Raw genomic sequence first — 16,982 nt, forward strand, 5'->3', positions numbered from 1 at the left:
GAAACATGTGAAAACATTAACTCTGCACTCTGACATAAATTAGTTCTCCTACTTTGCTCTTGGTGAGGTGATAGATTCAGAAGAGCATAAAAAATATGCCATTCAACCATTCCAGCCATTCATTGCGATCATGGCTGATCTTCTACCACAACTTAACTTTCCTCCCTGCTTCTCCGTATTTCTTGATCCCCTGAGAGATCAAAAAAACTAGAGAATATGAGTAGTTTCTGTCAGTGTTTGCTAAGGACAGGAGGCTGACAACATATCGGTAGCAGTGGAGGTAGTAGAGGTAATGGATGAGGTGACAATTGATAGGTAAGATAAACTGCAAAGATTGGCTATGCTTAAAGTGGATAAGTTGCTTGGTCCGGATGGCTTGCATCCCAGGTTGTTAAGGGAAGTGGTGATGGAGATAGCGGAAGGGCTTGCCATCACCATTCAAACTTTCACAGCTAAGGAGGAGATGCCAGAGGATTGGAGAGTGGCAAATGGTCTGCACTGGAGTCCTGTTTTGTGCTTAAGTTGGAGTTTGGTGAGAGAGGGACTCCTAAGGTTAATTTGGGTTAATTTCTATCTAAAATCTAATCTTTCTTACTTTTAGCAATTAACTAAAAGTTGCTCTTTGGGTTGGGAGGTGAGTTTTAGTCCAGCTTAAAACAGGGGCCATACAGGCTCTGCTTGCGACTGCAGCTAGGTAATTAGATAACTGGCTTAAACAGGCTCTCAGAAGCTAGTTTCAGACAGCAAAAAAGGAAGCCATCTACAGTGCTGCCTTGTCTGCACTAGAGTGCTACTTTGGGCTGCATTGGAGTGCTTCAGTTAGAGTTCGGTGAGCAAGGGAGTTCACTGAAGAGGGAAAGGACAACCTTGGTATGTAGGACTTGTGACTATTTCTTCTTCTGTCCTTAATATCCTCTTAACTAGAAGAAGTAAAAGTAAAGGGAGTAATTTAAGGGTAAGTCATGGCAGGGCAGCTTGGCCACGTGGAATGCTCCACCTGTGCGATGTAGGGATTCAGAGATGCTTCCAATGTCCAGGCCGACCACGTGTGCAGGAAGTGTCTCCAGCTGCAGCTACTCAAAATCAGCGTTTCAGAGCTGAGCTGAGACCTTCGTGGATAGCATGTACAGTGAGGTGGTCACACCGCAGGTAAAGAGTGCACAGGGAGAAAAGGAATGGGTGACCACCAGCCAGAGTAAAAGCACAAGGCAGGAAGTGCAGGAGTCCCCTAGGTCCATCTCCCTCTATAATAGATTTTCTGTTTTCGATACTGCTGAGGTAGATGGTTTCTCAGGGGAATGCAGCAAGAGCCAAGTCCGTGGCACCACGAGTGGCTCAGCTGCTTGGAGGTGGGTAGGGTAAGAGTGGGAAAGCAGAAGTGGGAACTCTATCGTAAGGGGAACATTTGGATGTTCTTGTGGCCATAGACGTGACACCAGGATGCTATATGTTGCTTTCCTGGTGCCAGGGTCAAGGAAGTCACTGAGCAGCTGCAGGACATTCTGAAGGGAGATGGTGAACAGCCAGAGTTCGTGGTCCATATTGGTACCAATGATATAGGTAAAAAGAGACATGAGGTCCTGAAAACAGAATACAGGGAACTAGGAAACAAATTAAAATGCAGGACCTCAAAGGTAGTAACCTCAGTGCCACGTGCTAGCGAGATCAGGAATAGGAGAAAAGACCCGATGAACGTGTGGTTGGAGAGATGGTGTAGGAGGGAGGGATTTAGATTCCTGAAACATTGGGACCGATTCCGGGGAAGATGGGACCTGTACAAGCTGGACACGTTGTACCCCAGCAGTACCGAGACCAATATCCTCGCAGGGTATTTGCTAGTACGGTGGGGGAGGGTTTAAACTAGATTGGCGGGGGATGGGAACCTGAACAGGGAGACACAAGAAGGAAACAAAGATAGGAATGAAAGACAAAATTGGAAAGCAAAAGTGGAAAGCAGAGGAAACGAGGGCTGGCAGCAAATAGGGCAATAGTACAAAAAAGATGTCTTAAAATGTTAAAAAGACAAGCTGAAAGGCACTGTATCTAAATGTACAGAGCATTCGCAATAAGGTAGACGAATTAACAGTGCAAATAGATTTTAATGAGTACAATATGAAAGGCAGTGACTTGGCATTGTTAATTAAGGGTGAAATCAGTACAATAGTGAGAGATGATGTTGGCTCAGAAAATCTAGATGTAGAATCAGTCTGGGTGGCACTAAGAAGCAACAAGAGATGGAAAACATCACTCCGAGTTGTCTATAGGCCTCCAAGTAGTAGGGGATGGCATTAAAAAGGAAATTACGGATGCATGTAATAAGGGTGCTACAGTAACCTGGGGAAACTTTAACCTCCATATAGACTGGGCAAACCAAATTAGTCAAAATACTGTGGCGGATAAATTCCTGGAGTGCGTGTGAGATGGTTAGGGTCCTAAATCTAAACAAAGGAAACTAAGAAGATATGAGGTGTGAGTTGGCTAGGATAGATTGTGGAACTTCATTAAAAGGCATGATGCTGGATAGGCAATGGCTGATGTTTAAGGTACGAATGTATGCATTGCAAGTTATACATTCCCTGCTGGTGCAAAAATACAACAGGATACAACGTGGATACAAGATTGGCTGAGAAATAGGAAGCTGTCACGACTGACTGGGGATAGTGCGCTGCAATATCAAGCCCCACTGCTCCCCGAGCCATAACAAATGTGAAAAGTTTGATCAAACCACCTAACTGTTTAATTTAGGTTACAGAATATGAGCACCAGGTTTGTAAATTTAATAAGTAAATAACTGTTTATTGAACAAATTGTCATTAACCAGTGGCAAAAGAAAGAAGTATGAACTGCTAAGCTCCTAGCCTGAAAACAGAAAAGACCTAAAACCTCTTTCTCCTGTGTGTGTAAGATTCAGTAATTCTAAAATAATAGCTAGCTTTTTTTTTCTCACGTCTCTATAACCTGCTCACTCTCTCTCTCTCTCTCTCTCTCTCTCTCTGAAAAACCCCTGTCAAGAGGAAAAGGGTTTCTGAACATCTTCTTTTCGGGCTCCTCTTCGGCACCGTCCTGTCTTTCATGGCACACTCTGTTCTAGGACTGCAGCCATTGTAATTTTAATCCACAATCCAACAGAAAATAAAACTATATGTTCTTTACAAAGCAGAGAGTAATGGTCAATGGATACTTTGTGGGCTGCAGGAAGGTTTGTTGTGGAGTTCCGCAGGCATCGGTATTGGGACCCTTGCTTTTCAGGATATATATTAATGATATAGATCTTGGTGTGCAGGGGACAATTTCAAAGTTTGCAACATTGATACGAAGCTTGGGAGTGTTGTGAACTGCAAGGAGGACAGTGTGGAACTTCAAGAGGACATAGACAAGTTGGTGGAGTGGGCAGATAGGTGGCAGATGAAGTTCAATGTGGAGAAGTGTGAGGTGATGCATTTTGGTAGGAAGAACATGGATAGACAATATAAAATAAGGAGTGAAATTTTGAAGTGGGTGCAGGAGCAGAGAGACCTGGGTGTATATGTGCATAGATCATTAAAGGTGGCAGGACAGGTGGAGAGAGCAGTTAGTAAAGCAAATAGTATCCTGGGCTTTATCAATAGGGGTATAGAGCACAAGAGCAAAGAGGTTATGCTGAATTTATATAAGACACTCTTAGACCTCAACTAGAGTATTGTGTACAGTTCTGGGCATCACATTATAGGAAGGATGTGAACATATTGGAGAGAGTGCCGAAGAGGTTTGTCTTACTTTCTTGAACCACTGCAGTCCTTAAGGTGTAGGTACACCCAGAGTGCTGTTAGAAAGGGAGTTCAGGGATTTTGACCCAGTGACAGTGAAGGAATGGCAAAATTATTCCAAATTCGGATGATGGGTAGCTTGGAGGAGAACTTGCAGGTGGTGGTGTTCCCATGTACCTGCTGCCCTTATCCTTCTTGGCGCTAAAGGTCATAGGTTTGGAAGGTGCTGTCGAAGGAGCCTTTCTGAGTTCTTGCAGCGCATCTTGTAGATGGTACTGTTGTCACTGTGCATCAGTGGTGGAGGGAGTGCATGTTTGTGGATGGGGTGCCAATCAAGCAGGCTGCTTTGTCCTGGATGGTATCAAGCTTCTTGAGTGTTGTAGGAGCTGCTCGCATCCAGGCAAGTGGGGAGTATTCCATCACACTCCTGACTTGTGCCTTGTAGATGGTGGACAGGCTTTGGGGAATCAGATGAGTTACTTGCTGTAGAATTCCCAGCCTCTGACCTGCCCTTTTCGCCATTGTATTTATATGGCTAGTCCCATTCAGTTTCTGGCCAATGGTGACCCCCAGGATGATGTTAGTGGGGGATTCTGCAATGGTAATGCTGTTGAATGTCAAGGAGAGATGGTTAGATTCTCTCTTGTTGGCAGAAGATATCAGGTGAGGCAATATGGACTTAGCTGCACAGTTCTAAAGAACATGCAGGGACAGAGGATCCTGTGGGTTCATGTGAATAGGTCTTTGAAGGTGGCAGGACATATTGTGTGAGTGGTTAAAAGAGCATATGGGATCCTATGCTTCATAAATAGAGTTATTGAGTACAAAAGCAGGAACGTTATGCTGACCCTGCAGAAAGCTCTGCTTGGGCCCCAACCAGTGTGTTGCGCCCAATTCTGGTCCCCGCATTTTAGGAAGGGTGGGGGTCCTTGAGAGAGTGGAGAGGAGATGTAGGATTTAACCTTCTACCTTTGATAAGTTACTCTACATTTTGGACACAAGAATTATTAGAAATAATGAGCACACTCAAATATCTAAATTAAATATTAAGCTTTATTAGGTCAGATGCACAATGCAAAATTGTATTCTATTATGGACGATGTAGCTAACACAATGAACATTCTAAGCAGAATCAAAGTGAAAGCACCAGTGTCTGTCTCATTCTCGTGCACAGTTATATGTATCAAACAAAATACAAACACTTCTTGGTGCTCCTGGCAATACAATGCCTTTCTTTGTCTACTCTTAGCAATAAAGGTGATCCTACAGTACCATACCCAAATATGTTCGAAGTAAATGGTCATACAATCGCCCCAGAATGGCAAACCCTTTTTGATTGTAGATATCCTTCTGACGATGAGTCTGGCTCCTTTATATACGAACATATAAATTAGGAGCAGGTGGAGGCCACTCAGCCCCTCAAGCCTGCTCTGCCATTCAATAAGATCATGGTTGATCTGATTGTAACCTCCCGCCTACCCCCAATAACCTTTCGCTCCTTGTTTATTGAGAAGCTATCTATCTCTGCCTTAAAATTATTCAAAGACTTTGCTTCCACTGCCTTTTGAGGAAGGGAGTTTTAAAGAGTCATGACCCCCTGAGGGAAAAAAAATTTCTCCTCTTCACTGTCTTAAATCAGCGACCCTTTTTTTTTAAACAGTGACCCCTAGTTCAAGGTTCTCCCACAAGAGGAAACACCACAAGGGGGAGGTGGTGCCATGGTGGCATTGTCACTGGACTAATAGTCCAGAGATCCAGGGTAATGCTCTGGGGACCTGGATTCAAATCCCACTATGGCAGATAATAGAATTTGAATTAAAAAAAAATCTGAAATTTAAAATCTAATGATGACTGTGGAACCATTGGCAATTGTCGGAAAAATCCCATCTGATTTACTAATGTCCTTTAGGGAAGGAAATCTGCCGTCCTTACTTGGTCTGACCTACGTGTGACTCCAGATCCACAGCAATGTGGTTGACTCGTAACTGCCCTCTGAAATGGCCTAGCAAGCCACTCAGTTCTAAGGGCAATTAGAGATGGGCAATAAATGCTGGCCTAGCCAGCGACGCCTACATCACATGGACGAATAAAAAAAGAGGAAACATCCGCTCCACATTCACCCTCTTTTTTTGTATTCATTCATGGGATGTGGGCATTGCTGGCTAGGCCAGCATTATTACCCACCTCTAATTGCCCTCATTCATGCTGTGGCGGGATTCAAACCCAGATCCCCAGACAATTACCCTGGGTTTCTAGATTACTAGTCCAGCGACAATACCACTGTACCATCGCCTACCCATGTTTCAGTAAAGTCGCCTCTTACTCTTCTAAATCAAAATCAATGAATACAACCCTAGTCTGTCCAATCTTTCCTCATATTCCTGGTATTAGTTTAGTAAACCTTCCTTGAACTGTCTCTAATGCATTTATATCCTTCCTTAAATAAAGTGACCAATACTGTACACAGCACTCCAGATGTGGTCTTACCAGTGTCCTGTAGAATTGAAGCATAACTTCCCTACTTTCATATTCAATCCCCCTTGCAATAAACAATAACATTCTATTAGGTTTTCTAATTACTTGTTGTACCCGCATACTAGCTTTTTGTGATTCATGCACTAGGACACTCAGATCCTTCTGCACCTCAGAGCTCTGCAATCTCTCACCATTTAGATAATATGCTTTTTTATTCTTCCTTCCAAAATGGATAATTTCACATTTGCCTACATTATGGTGCATTTGCCAGATCTATGCCCACTCAATCTATCCATGCCTCCTTGTAGCCTCCTTATACCCTGTTCACAACTTACTTCCCTACCTATCTTTGTGTCATTAGCAAATTTAGCAACCATACCTCCTGTCCCTTCATGCAAGTCATTTATGTAAATTGTAAAGAGTTAAGGCTCCAGCACTGATCCCTGTGACACACCACTTGTTACATCCTAGCAACCAGAAAAAGACCTAGTTATGGGTCTGTTTCCTGTTAGCTAGCCAATCTTCTATCCATGCCAATATGTTACCTTCTACACCATGAAGTTTTATTTTCCGCAATAACCTTTGATGTGGCACTTTATCAAATGCCTTCTGGAAATCTAAGTACAGCACATCCACCAGTTCCCCTTTATCCACAGCACATGTGACTCCTTCAAAAAACTACAATAAATTGGTTAAACACGATTTCCCTTTCACAAAGCCATGTGCCCTGCCATAACATCTTTAATGAAAGCTTCCAACATTTTCCCTACGACAGATGTTAGGCTAACTGGCCTGTATTTCATGCTTTCAGCCTCCTTCCCTTTTTGTTTAAAGGTGTTAATTTGCTATTTTCCAATCTAATGGCACCATCCCCAAGTCCATGGAGTCTTGGAAAATTAAAACCAATGCATCAACATATCACTAGCCACTTCTTTTAAGACCTTGGGATGAAGTCCATCAGGACCCAGGGTTTTGTCAGCCTGCAACCCCAACAATTGCTAAGTACCACTTCACTGGTGGTTTGTAATTTTCCTGAGTTTCTCCCTCCCTTCAACTTCCTGTTTTACAGCTACTTCTGGGATGCTACTTGTATGCTCTATAGTGAAGACCGATGCAAATTACCTGTTTGGTTAATCTGCCATCTCTTTATTTTCCATTAATTCACTTGCTATAGGTCAATGCTTACTTTGTTAACTCTGTTCTTTTTAAAATATCTATAGAAACTGTTACTATTGTCTTTATACTTCTAGCTGGCTTTTTTTTGTACTCTTAATTTTTCTTTCCTCATCATTATTTTTGTCATTCCTTGCTGTACTTTATATTCTGTCCAATCTTCTGACCTGCCATTTGTCTTTGTGCAATTATATGCTTTTTCTTTGTTTGATACTGTCTTTAACTTGTTTAGTTAACCACTGATGGAGGGCCCTCCCCTTGGAGTTTTTCTTTCTCGTTGGAATGTTTCTATTCTGTGTATTCTGAAATATCCTCTTAAATTATCTGACACTGCATCTCTATTGACCTATCCCTTAACCTCATTTTCCAGTTCACTTTAGCTAGCTCTGCTTTCATTCCCGCATAATTGCTCTTATTTAAGTATATTCTTCCGATGCTGAGTTGGGCTCCCTTATCCTGGCGACGAGTAGAGCTCCCATGAATATTCCCTTTGAGTACAAGTCGGACCCCCTTAAATGTTCCCCGGAATACAAGTCGGGCTTGCTGCCCTATCAATGATAGCCTTAGATCATGATAACAGATGATAGAGCAAGTTTAGTTTCAGTTAAAGCCGCATGACACTGTCTATTTTTACATGCACTTCCTTTCCATGCATTCCATCATCTGAAGACCACATTTAATAGCTGACTGGCTGGATAGATCAAATATTGGCTGTCTGCAGGTTGGGCATCCAAAATCCGGCAGCTTTGGGACCGAGACCGTGGCGAATTTTCCCAGATTTTTGACACCCCATTGGGTAGGCTTGAGGGCTGTTCAGGTCGACTCGAGCTCTGGCACGAGATTAGTGCTCCACTGTAATCAAAGCGGCAAAGCCGATAATTAGCCTGATACGCCACCAAGAACCAGAGCCTAGCCAAATTATCCCAGTATTTGGATAATTCCAAGTTTCATTTAACTGAATATCAAATAGAATATTTTCAAAAATGCTCAGAAATATCTGCTTTTCAGACAAACTGATCTTTGTAGCTGAGAAACTTCTTGACAAGGATTGTTTATTGTGTCCTGTTTAACCTCGCCAAGGCCTTGTTTACACAAACAACGTCTTTTAATGACAAAATGCCTTTTTCGTGTGTTGCTTCTTGATAGCAATGCATAGTTTTTTTTACTGTTTTGCAACAGCCCAGAAGTTCCGATATTAAAATGAACTTTTCCTCCACTAACGCTGTTCTGGTTAAATGTCTAGCCTGAAAATTGTTGAAGAAAAGACTTCTATTCCTTATAGACATTTCCAGAATGGTTCCAGCGATGACTGATTTTAGCTACAAGGTTAGGTTGGTGAAGCTGGAGTTATTCTTGGAGCATAGGACATGGAGAGATTTGATTGAGGTGTACTAGATTGTGACAGGTTTAGATCAGGTAGACAAAGGAAAGCTGTTCCCATTAGCTGCTGGTACAAGGGCTAGTGAAGACAGATGTAAGGTTTAGGGCAAAAAAGGCAGAGGGAAAAATTGAGGAAGAACATTTTTACACAGTGCGTGATAATGACCTGGAATTTGCTACCTAGGAGGGTGCTGGAAGCTGAGGCGATCAATGATTTCAATAGGAAATTGAAGGGGCACTCTAGGAACATAAACCTGCAGAGCTACGGGTATAGAGCAGGGCACTGGGACTGACTGGACTGCTCTACTGGGAGCTGTTATGGACTCAGTGGGCTGAAAGGGTGCCTTCTATGCTGTAACTGTAATGATCCTCTTGCACCTTCCCCCTATCCAGGGAAGATTGTGGCAAACCCTTCCACTATCTCCACCCCAACTTCCTTTAACAACCCAGGATTCAAACCAAACGACTTATCAATTCTTAAGCATGACTAGTCTGTCCATGTGTATTATTCATTTGATTGAGGAAGCAGTTATAGTTTGATGCCAAGGTTAACGATCGATTCCATGGCCTCTGCTAACGCAGTGTGAATGGTTGTGATGCTACCAGGAAATGGATCTCTCAGGTCAGAAGTTCAGGATGTGGGTGAATGCCTGACTTGGATGGCTACAGTCACAATTTGAGTTGTTCCTTTTGTTCCACATGTGGAGCACGTGGCCAAATCTTCCCTGACCCACCCTCAAGTGGTTGAGGGCTGCCCATAGAACCATAGAACACTACAGCACAGAAAACAGGCCATTCGGCCCTTCTAGTCTATGCCGAAATATTATTCCGCTAGTCCCATTGACCTGCACCTAGTCCAAAGCCCTCCAGACCTCTCCCATCCATGTATCTATCCAATTTATTGTTAAAACTTAAGAGTGAGCCCGCATTTACCACGTCAGATGGTAGCTCGTTCCACACTCTCACCACTCTCTGAGTGAAGAAGTTCCCCCTAAACCTTTCCCCTTTCACCCTAAAGCCATGTCCTCTGGTGTTTATCTCTCCTAATCTAAGTGGAAAGAGCCTACTCGCATTTACTCTGTCTATACCCCTCATAATTTTGTAAACTTCTATCAAATCTCCCCTCATTATTCTACGCTCCAAGGAATAAAGTCCTAACCTGTTTAATTTTTCCCTGTAACTCAACTCCTTAAGATCCGGCAACATCCTAGTAAATCTTCTCTGCACTCTTAATCTTATTGATATCCTTTCTGTAGTTAGGCGACCAGAACTGCACACAATACTCCAAAGTTGGCCTCACCAATGTCTTATACAACCTCACCATAACATCCCAACTCCTATACTCAATACTTTGATTTATGAAGGCCAGTATGCCAAAAGCTTTCTTTACAACCCTGTCTACCTGTGACGCCACTTTCAGGGAATTATGTATCTGAATTCCCAGATCCCTTTGTTCCTCCGCACTCCTCAGTGCCCTACCATTTACTGTGTATGTCCTACCTTGGTTTGTCCTTCCAAAATGCAACACCTCACACTTTGCCGCATTAAATTCCATCTGCCATTTTCTGGCCCATTTTTCCAGTTGGTCCAGATCCCTCTGCAAGCTTTGAAAGCCTTCCTCGCTTTCCACATCGCCTCCAATCTTAGTGTCATCAGCAAACTTGCTGATCCAATTTACCACATTATCATCCAAATCATTGATATAGACAACAAACAACAATGGTCCCAGCACAGATCCCTGAGGCATACCACTAGTCACAGACCTCCAGTCTGAGAAGCAATCATCCACTACCAATCTCTGTCTTCTCCCACACAGCCAATTTCGAATCCAGTTTACAACCTCTCCATGGATACCAAGTGTCTGAACCCTCTGAACTAACCTTCCATGTGGGACCTTGTCAAAGGCCTTACTAAAGTCCATATAGACAACATCCACAGCCTTTCCTTCATCTACTTTCTTGGTAACCTCCTCGAAAAACTCTACAAGGTTCGTTAAACACGACCTACCACGCACAAAGCCATGCTGACAATCCTTAATCAGCCCTTGGCTGTCCAAATAATTATATATCCGATCTCTTGGAACACCTTCCAATAATTTACCTACTACTGACGTCAGGCTCACTGGCCTGTAATTCCCTGGTCTACTTTTGGAGCCTTTTTTAAACAACGGAACAACATGAGCTACCCTCCAATCCTCCGGCACCTCACCCTTGGCTAAGGACATTTTAAATATTTCTTCCAGGGCCCCTGCAATTTCTACACTAGTCTCCCTCAAGGTCCGAGGGAATATCATGTCAGGCCCGGGGGATTTATCTACCTTTATTCGCTGTAAGGCAACCAGCACCTCCTCCTCTTTAATCTCTATATGTTCCATGACACTACTGCTTGTTTCCCTTCCTTCTTTATACACTATGCCAGTTTCCTGAGTAAATACTGATGCAAAAAAACTGTTTAAGATCTCCCTCATCTAGTGAGGCTGCACACATAGACGACCACTCTGATCTTCAAGGGGACCAATTGTGTCCTTTACTACCCTTTTTCTCTTAATATACTTAATATATCCAGATTTTCTGTGGAAGGTTACAGCCTGAGACTTCATGCGGGTCAGTTACCAGATTGTGGTTGGTGATGTTTGCAGTCAACCTCAATAGATGGGTCGGTCATCGGTTTGTGGGTTGTGGAATGTGTTCTGTCGGGCTACTTGATTTCAGACGGTCAGCCAGTAGCGTCCTTAGAGGATGTTTTCCCTGCGGGCATCAGGATGTTTAATGCGTGCTCGCACAGCAAGCTACTCAAGCTGTGTTGGTCTCAGTCTTCCAGAAATAACCCTCATGGTTTCCCGGAGGTGGATATCTACCACATTTGTGTGGCGGCTCCTGTACCAGGTGAACAGCAGTACTCTGCTGTTGGGCAGACCAGGGCAAATGAGGCAATACATTGTCTGTTGCCTCTGCTGCCCCAGGTAGCACCTGCCAATTTATGTATGAGATTCACTCTCGTCTGGTCCTTGGCTCCAGTGTTCTGGAGGTGTTGGCAATAGGTCATAGAAACTAGGAGCAGGAGTAGGTCATTCGGCCCTTCGAGCCTACTCCGCCATTCATTATGATCATGGATGATCATCCAACTCAATAGCCTGCCCCCGCTTTCTCCCCATACCCTTTGATCCCTTTCGCCCCAAGAGCTATATCTAACTCCTCCTTCTTGAAAGCATACAATGTTTTGGTCTCAACTACTTTCTGTGGTAACGAATTCCACAGGCTCACCATTCTCTGGGTGAAGAAATTTCTCCTCATCTCAGTCCTAAATGGTCTACCCCATATCCTCAGACTGTGACCCCTGGTTCTGGACTCCCCCACCATCGGGAATATCCTTCCTGCATCTACCCTGTCTAGTCCTGTTAGAATTTTATAGGTTTCTATGAGACCCCCCATCATTCTTCTGAACTCCAGCGAATATAATCCTAATCAACTCAATCTCTCCTCATATGTCAGTCTCGCTATCCCAGGAATCAGCCTGGTAAACCTTCGCTGCACTCCCTCTATAGCAAGTACATCCTTCCTCAGATAAGGAGACCAAAACTGCACTCAGTATTCCAGGTGTGGTCTCACCAAGGCCCTGTACAATTGCAGCAAGACATCCCTGTTCTTGTACTCGAATCCTCTGGCAATGAAGGCCAACAAACCATTTGCCTTCCTTACCGCCTGTTGCACCTTCATGCTTACCTTCAGCGACAGGTGTACAAGGACACCCAGGTCTCCTTGCACATTCCCCTCTCAATTTATAGCCATTCAGATAATAATCTGCCTTCCTGTTTTTGCTACCAATGTGGATAACTTCACATTTATCCACATTATACTGCATCTGCCATGCATTTGCCCACTCACTCAGCTTGTCCAAATCACACTGAAGCATCTCTGCATCCTCCTCACAGCTCACCCTCCCACCCAGCTTTGTGTCATCTGCAAATTTGGAGATATTACATTTAATTCCCTCAACTAAATCATTAATATATATTGTGAATAGCTGGGGTCCCAACACCGATCCCTGCGGTACCCCACTAGTCACTGCCTGCCATTCGGAAAAACACCTGTTTATTCCTACTCTTTGTTTTCTGTCTTCCAACCAGTTTTCTATCCATCTCAATACACTACCCCCAATCCCATGCGCTTTAATTTTACATGCTAATCTCTTATGTGGGACTTTGTCGAAAGCCTTCTGAAAGTCCAAATAAACCACATCTACTGGCTCCCCCTCATCAACTCTACTAGTTACATCCTCGGAAAATTCCAGTAGATTTGTCAAGCATGATTTCCCGTTCATAAATCAATGCTGACTCTGTCCGATTCTACTACTGTTTTCCACGTGCTCAGCTCTTTAATCTTTTACAATGGACTCTAGAATTTTCCCCACTACCGACGTCAGGCTGACTGGTCTATAATTCCCTGCTTTTTCTCTGCCTCCCTTTTTAAATAGTGGGGTTACATTAGCTACCCTCCAATCTGTAGGAACTGTTCCAGAGTCTATAGAATCTCAGAAGATGACCAACAACGCATCCACTATTTCTAGGGCCACTTCCTTAAGTACTCTGGGATGTAGATTATCAGGTCCCGGGGATTTATTGGCCTTCAATCCCATCAATTCCCCAATACCATTTCCCTACTAATACTGATTTCTTTCAGCTCCTCCCCCTCACTAAACCCTGTGTTCCCCAACATTTCTGTTACGTTATTAGTATCCTTTGTGAAGACAGAACCAAAGTATGTATTTAGTTGGTCAGCCATTTCTTTGTTCCCCATTATAAGTACCCCTGTTTCTGACTGTAAGGGACCTACATTTGTCTTCACCAATCTTTTTCTCTTCACATACCTATAGAAACTTTTACAGTCAGTTTTTATGTTCCCTGCAAACTTACTCTCGCACTCTATTTTCCCCTTCTTAAACAATCCCTTGGTCCTCCTTTGCTGAATTCTAAAGTGCTCCCAATCCTCAGGTCTCGCTGTTAATGGCCCCACTATTTCTCTTGCTGTCAATGTCCACACTCCTCTCTCACTCTTGCTGTAAGAGAAACACTTGTTCAACTCACAGGCTCCTTAGACAGCACCGTCCAAACACATGACCAATACCATCTAGAAGGACAAGGGCAGCAGACAGATGGGAACATCACCACCTGGAAGTTCCCCTCCAAGTCACTCACCATCCTGACTTGGAAATATATTGCCATTTCTTTACTGTCATTGGGTCAAAATCCTGGAACTCCCTTCCTAACAACACTGTGGGTGTACCTACAGCAGGTGGACATTTTTTTATTCGTTCATGGGATATGGGCATCATTGGCTAGGACAGCATTTATTGCCCATCCCTGATTGCCCTTGTTCGGAGGGCATTTAAGAGTCAACCACATTGCTGTGGGTCTGGAGTCACATGTAAGCAAGACCAGGTAAGGGCGGCAGATTAGTGAACCAGATGGGCTTTTATGACAATCGACAATAGTTTCATGGTCATCATCAGACTTTTAATTAATAAATCAGGAATTGAAAGCTTGCCTCAGAAATGGTGACCATGAGACTGTCATGGACTGTTGTAAAGCCCAGCTGGGTTTGCTGATGTCCTTTAAGGAAGCAAATCTGCCATCCTTACCTGGTCTGGCCTACATACGACTGCAGACCCACAGCAATGTGGTTGACTCATTAGAAAATGCCCTCTAAAATGGCCTAGCAGGTCACTCAGTTCAGGGGCAGTTTGGGTAGGCAACAGATACTTGCCTTGCTAATGACACCCACATAGCATGAAAGAATAAAGAAAGAAAGTATTCTTTCCTTGTCCTGCACCCCTTGGCATACCCTTCACCAACTTTGTCTCCAATAGACACTCCACCCCACCCCACCCCCACAAACACTTACTTCCCACTCAATATTTTCATGCCAAGAGAAGATTTTTGGATTCCCTTTTATGTGAACTAATATTCTATTCTCATATTCTATCTCGGTTGGTCATATTTTCCTCTTCGTTTCCCTGTCGTGATTTCAGGCATGGGTAATACGTTGACAACAAGACCGTCAAGTTGTAGCAAAAGGGAAAGATTTTTTAAGCATAAAATCTGACAGTAAACTAGGCAGTAATTAATGCAGCTTAACAGCTTATACTTCCTGTTCCAGCTATGGACAGTGGAATGTACAAAAACCTGCACTGGATTCTTCTCATGGACTTCTCAGACTCTGACTTCATCTTAGACTCTTGTAGTCTCTATGGACCCCTGTGCCCTGTTGGGACTTCTCATTCTTCTCTGATTCTGAGTGGAGGCAGTCCCTCTATTTTGGATTTGTTTTCTCTCTGCTGCAACGAACATGGTTTCGACCTCTTTTCTTATACTCTGAAGAGTCATTAGGACTTGAAACGTTAACTCTCTTTTTCTCTCCACAGATGCTGTTAGACCTGCAGAATTTTTCCAGCATTTCCAGTTTTTGTTTCATTTGAGCCAATTAACCAGTTGCCAGGACATGTAATTGATTTTCAATGGTTTCTGGCATCTCCCGTAATTTACGACCATAACAGGGTCTCTTACTTGATACCAAAGAGGACACACTTTCTTATCGAAATACTTTATTGACTTCCCTGATTTGTGAGCACATACTGATTCATTTGAAAATGGTGTGCTTCACCTGTTTAAACCATTTGGAGCCACAGTATCAAAGGGCCCAAGTCTGTCAATGCCAAGTGGCCTGGTGTCCTCATGAGTTTCCTGTCGTTGCCTGGTGTCCTCATGAGTTTCCTGTCGTTGCCTGGTGTGGAGAGACTCCTGTTGTTGACTCCATTTGCCTTAAACACATTGGCAGCATGTTAACCTATTGGGTGGGGTGAACTGTACACAACTTCTTCAACATAATTTGGAGGCCCTATTTCCCCTTTCCACTACTCCTGAAGACTGGGGATGGTGAGAGATGTGTAATTTGTGCTTAAATCCTCATTTCTTATAATTGAGTGAAACTTTTTCCACTACAATGTGACCCCTGACCGCTATGCGCCTGTAATAGCAGACTCCACTTACAGATCAACTGACTCACTAAGATCCTGGCTGCTTTAAGTACAGTATTGACTGTACATGGGAAAGCCTTTATCCATTTGGTGAACTAATCCACCACTACCTAGGCATTGGTGTAATTCCCCTGGGCTGGGGTTGTGGGCCAATAAAATAAATTTGTAGGTAAATCCAAGGTCCTTCTGGAGGAGGTGAACTTCTCAAGCAGGCCCAATTATGTTTTTCTGTATTATTCTTTCTTGGGATGTGGGCATTGCTGGCAAGTGCTGCCCACCCCTAATTGTCCCTGAGAAGGTGGTGGTGAGCCATCTGCTTTAGCTGCTGCAGTCCATTTGGTGCAGGTACACGCACAACACAGTTAGGAAGGGTGTTTCAGGATTTTGATCCTGCAACAGTGAAGGAACAGCGATATAGTTCCAAAAGTCAGGATGTTGTGTCCCTTGGAGGGTAAATTGCACGTGGTGGTGTTCCCAAGTGTCTACTGCCCTTGTCCTTCTAGGTGGTGGTGGTTGCAGATTTGGAAGGAGCCTCGCTGAGTTGCTGCAGTGCATCTTCTAGACGGTGTACGCTGCTGCCACTGTGCATTGGTGGGGGAGGGAGTGAATGTTGAAAGTGGTGGATGGGGTGCCAATCAAGCAAGCTGCATTGTCCTGGGCAATGTTGATCTTCTTGAGTGCTGTTGGAGTTGCACTCATCCAGGCAAGTGGAAAGCATTCCATCACACCCCTGGTTTGTGCCTTGTAGATGGTGGACAGGTTTCAGGGAGTCATGAGGTGCGTTACTCTCCACAGAATTCCCAGCCTTTGGCTTGTCTTTGTAGCCACGGTATTTTTGTGGCTGTTCCAGTTCCATTTCTGGTCATTGGTAACCCACAGGATGTTGATATTATGGGATTCAATGATGGTCATGCCTTTGAATGTGAGGGGAGATGATTAGATTCTCTCCTCTTGGAGATGATCATTGCCTGGCACTTGCATGGTGCAAATGTTACTTGCCATTTATCAGCCCAAGTCTGAATGTTGTCCAGGCCTTGATGCATATGGACGTGGGCTGCTTCAGTATTTGAGGACTCGCAAATGGTGCTGAACATTGTGTAATCATCAGTGAACATGCCATCTCTGACCTTATGATGGAGAGAAGGTAATTCATGAAGCAGTTGAAGATGGTTGGAC

At 43.7% G+C, this 16,982-nt stretch overlaps 1 protein-coding gene across 8 annotated transcripts in view; it reads left to right on the forward strand.

Moving 5' to 3' along the window:
- The window catches only part of LOC144691642 (nipped-B-like protein), a 564,605-nt gene that overhangs the window by 379,367 nt on the left and 168,256 nt on the right, over positions 1-16,982 (forward strand). The gene's annotated exons all lie outside the window — the stretch shown is intronic.

This window comes from Cetorhinus maximus, chromosome 2 (assembly GCF_964194155.1).
Source record: "Cetorhinus maximus chromosome 2, sCetMax3.hap1.1, whole genome shotgun sequence".
Classification (NCBI taxonomy): Eukaryota; Metazoa; Chordata; class Chondrichthyes; order Lamniformes; family Cetorhinidae; genus Cetorhinus; species Cetorhinus maximus.